The 4,188-nt window shown below is 59.8% G+C and overlaps 1 non-coding gene across 1 annotated transcript; it reads left to right on the top strand.

Annotated features, from left to right (window-relative positions):
• The first annotated feature begins 3,668 nt into the window (after positions 1–3,668).
• TRNAT-AGU (transfer RNA threonine (anticodon AGU)) lies at positions 3,669–3,742 on the top strand. Its single transcript has one exon. It is a non-coding gene; the product is annotated as a tRNA-Thr (tRNA).
• The last annotated feature ends 446 nt before the right edge of the window (positions 3,743–4,188 follow it).

Here is a 4,188-nt window from a genome sequence, read left to right as displayed (position 1 = left end):
CTGCTGCATATGTGAGGTGTAGACAGAACTCTATCTTATCTCCAACACACTGCCAGCCCAAGCCCTGCCGTTCCTGGAGGTGGGCAGAGACATCCTGGTTCCTCCCCTCGGCCCCCTTCTCTTTTCACGTTTCTTCTGGATTTTGCCTTCCCACCCTCCCAAAAGAGTCCTCGGAGGCTTGTCAAGCTAATGCTCCTCTGTCCCAATTCCGGGCCTCCTCCCTCACCGTAGCAGGGCACACAGACACACAGCGAGGGCCCTGTGTCCTGGGGAGTGAGCGAGCAAGTCAGCAGGGAAAGGTCCTGAGGAATGAGGAGGGCCTGATGTGAGCCCCCAGCTGGCAGAAATGGTTGGATCGGGAAGAGGGAGAGAGGAGTCCCGAGCCACTGCTCGCTCTCCAAGCCAACCCTGAAGGTGGCGGAGGTGCAGGAGCAGCCTCGGAGTGGGTGTGGGGACTGTGGGGCAGGTCAGCAGTGCCCTGGCCACCCCCACCCCAGGCCGGGGCTGACTGGTGGCTGTCTGGGCACCCAGCGCGGGTCCTAGCCTGCCCCGCATCCCCAGGGTAGTGCTCACGCACCTGGCACTGGGCCTGGGCTGACCACCAAAGCTGTGGTCATCTGCATGGGGGCCCATGTGGGTCCATGGGGGGGCCCTTGTGGGTTCCATGCAAGGTCCATGTGGGCTCTGTATGGGCTCTGTGTGGGCCCTGTGTGGAGTCTATGTGTGGTCCGTGTGGGCTCTGTGTGGGCCCTGTGTGGGCTCCATGTGGGGTCCGTGTGGGGTCCATATGGGGTCCGTGTGGGCTCTGTGTGGGCCCTGTGTGGGCTCTGTGTGGAGTCTATGTGTGGTCCGTGTGGGCTGTGTGGGCCCTGTGTAGGCCCTGTGTGGGATCTGTGTGGGATCCATGTGGGGTGCATGTGGGGTCCGTGTGGGCTCTGTGTGGACTCTGTATGGGATCTACATGTGGTCAGCATGGGATCCACGTGGGACCTCTGTGGGTTTGACCTCCATGCACAGCCCTAACCTGTCAGCCACTGGGCATGATGAGGGACAGGCATGGAGGTCCAGGATGGCCTGGACGACCGAGATGCTGTCCCTGACCCAGAAACAAGGTCGGGCGCAGGGCCTCAGGCGTGCTTTGAGACACTGCCTCCAGGACGCTGCGAGCTCTCGAGGATAACTGTGCCTTCAAAGGCTTATACAGAAGAGTCAGGCTAGAGATACAGGGGTTAAATCTGAAAACCCCGTACCTGAGGACGCCACGGGCCTGCCCAACACCCCATCCCTGAGGATGCCACGGGCCTGCCGGAGACACAGCCACAGGTAGCAGGAAGACGAGGCCCAGCGTCCTGGGGCGCTCTGTCTGGAGTGCACACGGAGGCCGGGGTGCACCCTCTCCAGCCTGCCCCTTCCTGGTGGGCTGAGTAAACCAAAACGAAGAGCTCCCAGGAAGCTCCCACCTGGCCCAGCCGCGCAGTCTGTGCACTGCCTGGCTGCTCCTGCTTTCACATGGCCTCCTTGTTTCGGAGCCGTCGCGGTTAGTCGCGGACTGTTTTAGAGACGGGCTCACGCACACACGCTCTGTTCTCTGGCAGGTTAGCAGCGCCCTCACAGCTGCTTGTTGAGGAACCACGGGTCGCTGTGCCGATGAGTGAGGGGTCAGCAAACAGTCCTGAAGCATACGCCGTTTCCTCTAAGCTTGGCAACCACGTCCAAACCTCTTTGAGAACCTCATGGCTTAAGCAAGAACGCGCTTCGTTCACACGTAAGAGAAAAGGAAGGCTGTCGTCCTCACAGCCCTCCTCCTTGGCTTGGAAAGCCTGAAGTTTGCAGAATGGACAACAGGTTTCCAGACTCACCTCCTGGCCTGGCTACCTTATTTGAACATCTTAACTCATTCCAAAACGTTATTGGGTGTCCAGAGCTGAGCGTGCAATTTCAGATGTCCCAGATACACCAGAGCGGGTGTAGACTGAGAGGAAACGCCTCTGCTCTCTCCCGTGAGAAAAAGGAAAACCCACAATCAACACAGATATGTACACGCTGACACGTAAAGGAGGGGGGGGCGCAGGTGCAAGGGTGGCGGGAGAGTGGGGTGGAGATGGACCTGAAGCTTCTGCGGAGGGTGATAAAGGAGGGCCACAGGCCCACCCTCCCGCAGCTGGGACCCCGCCCCGAGACGCTGGGTGCCCACAGTGGGTGCCTGCTCAGCTGTGAGCCACGTGAATCTCGGAGAAGAATGAAGCCCTGTGCAGCTGCTCGGCACCTGCTCGCTCCTCCAAGGCCCAGGGTTCTCTTCTAGCACAGCAAGCCTGCTCAGCCACTGCAGGCTGCCGCTGAGATCCAGTGCAGTCGAGTGGGCTGGTCGCCTCTTTGCACCTCAGTGGACCTATGTCCCCCACGTGTCTTTTCTTATTCGTTCATTTAGTTTAGTTTCTGCTTTGTCAATACTGTTGAATGTACTATGTATGAAAAGTTTAATTAGGAAGAATGTTTTAACTGTTGCTTCTCTTCGTGTAGGAATACATGTTCAAGGTGTGTAGAATCTTTTTTGTTCCTACTACTCAAGTTTAGAAGCAGATTTCAATCTTGCTTTTTCTTACAGTGAGCTGGGAAGGCAGGACCCAGACTGGGTGGTTTCTGAGAAAGAGATGAGATAACTCAGTATCTTCCTGGAGGAAACTTTCCCAGGGGAACACCACCCAGTCTGTGCGTGCCCTGCCTCTGCCCGGCGAGGGCCTGGGAGGCTCCCTGGGGCAGGGAGTTTCCGGTGGTCCGGAGCAAAAGCCATCGCTCAGGGCCGAACCGGGCTGAACACCACCAGCACCCTGCCTAACTGGCCGGGTCAGGAACCCACCTGGGAACCGGCGTTCTTACCCAAGTCGCCCCCAGCTTCTCTTCAGGAGGGAGTGGAGAGCAGACCTCCTCCAGAGGGAAGGGCGCGCAGTCGGCTCCGTCGCCGCCCGCTGCCACAAGTCGGTGGGGACGCGGGCGCCGAGGTGCGCGCTGGGCAGGGCGTCTGAGCCGCACGGCGACAGACCGCGCCGGGACTGCGAGGGGGCAGGAGGGGAACTGAGGCCCCCCGCGTCCCGGCCCAGAAATGCCCGGACCCGGAGTCGCAGCCCGGCGGGCGTGGCCGGAGCCCAGACCCCCGTGGGCGTGCAAGCCCCGGGCCTGCCCTCGGCGCCAGCCAGAGCCCGCGCGGCGGGGACCCGGAGCCGGACCCGGATCGCTCTCGCGTCCTCTGGGCTCCGCAAAGGCCTCCCGGCCTCCAGAGCGTGCGGACTGGGCTCCACAGTGCGCGTCCCCAAGGCGAGGTGGCCCTTCTGTCCTTGTTTTTGTAGGGGGCACGTGACGCAGACAGAGCCGGAGAAGCAGAGATAAAGAGACGCGCGGGAGAGGACGCAGCGGGGCAGGGCCACGCCGCAGCCCTTCGCCATCCCCTCTCCGGATTCTAGGCTCGCCCGGCGTCCCGCGGTTCTCGCGAGAGAGCCCGCAGCCCAGCCCGATCCCGGCTCCCGACCAGGTCCTGCGGTGTGACGCGGTTCGCCTGCTCGTTCTTTGGTCGCTTTCAGCCCGTCTTACGAGCTAGTTACTGGAATTACTGGGACTGACAGAAGTATGGAATCACATCCAAATAATATATAACCAGAGCACCGCGCAGGTCTGGCTCCGTGGCTTAGCTGGTTAAAGCGCCTGTCTAGTAAACAGGAGATCCTGGGTTCGAATCCCAGCGGGGCCTTGCCTAGTGTCTTGTGTGTGCCTTTTGTGACCTCACTGAATAGGAGTCACCTTGAGCTAACACCCAGTGGCCGCAGAGTAGTCACCCCTGGGTAGGGCTGTTTCTTTGCCCTAGCCTTGCGATCCGAATGCAGGTGTTCACCCTCTGACACACAAACCCACCTTCCTGGTCTTTGCGTTGGTGTTATGATCACAATTTCAGTGATTTTCACAACTCCGATCCTTCCACACACCTGTCATAGGGCTGGCACTCAAACCTGCTCACACTGGCTCAGTCGGCGGCCCACGGGCGCTCTACGTTGAAGGAGACCCATGCCGTCTGGAGAACAGTGAGAGACAAACGAAAGCGTGGGGTTCTCTGGCTCGTCCATTTGTCACCAGCCTTCTTTGGATGGTATCACTCTAACCCACATTTTTTATTTAAAGTTTCTATTTTCTTCCCTGAGG

The sequence above is a fragment of the Tupaia chinensis genome, unplaced genomic scaffold (genome assembly GCF_000334495.1).
Source record: "Tupaia chinensis unplaced genomic scaffold, TupChi_1.0 Scaffold140356_1, whole genome shotgun sequence".
NCBI classification, from domain to species: domain Eukaryota; kingdom Metazoa; phylum Chordata; class Mammalia; order Scandentia; family Tupaiidae; genus Tupaia; species Tupaia belangeri.
This window is presented reverse-complemented; position numbering and strand designations above follow the sequence as displayed.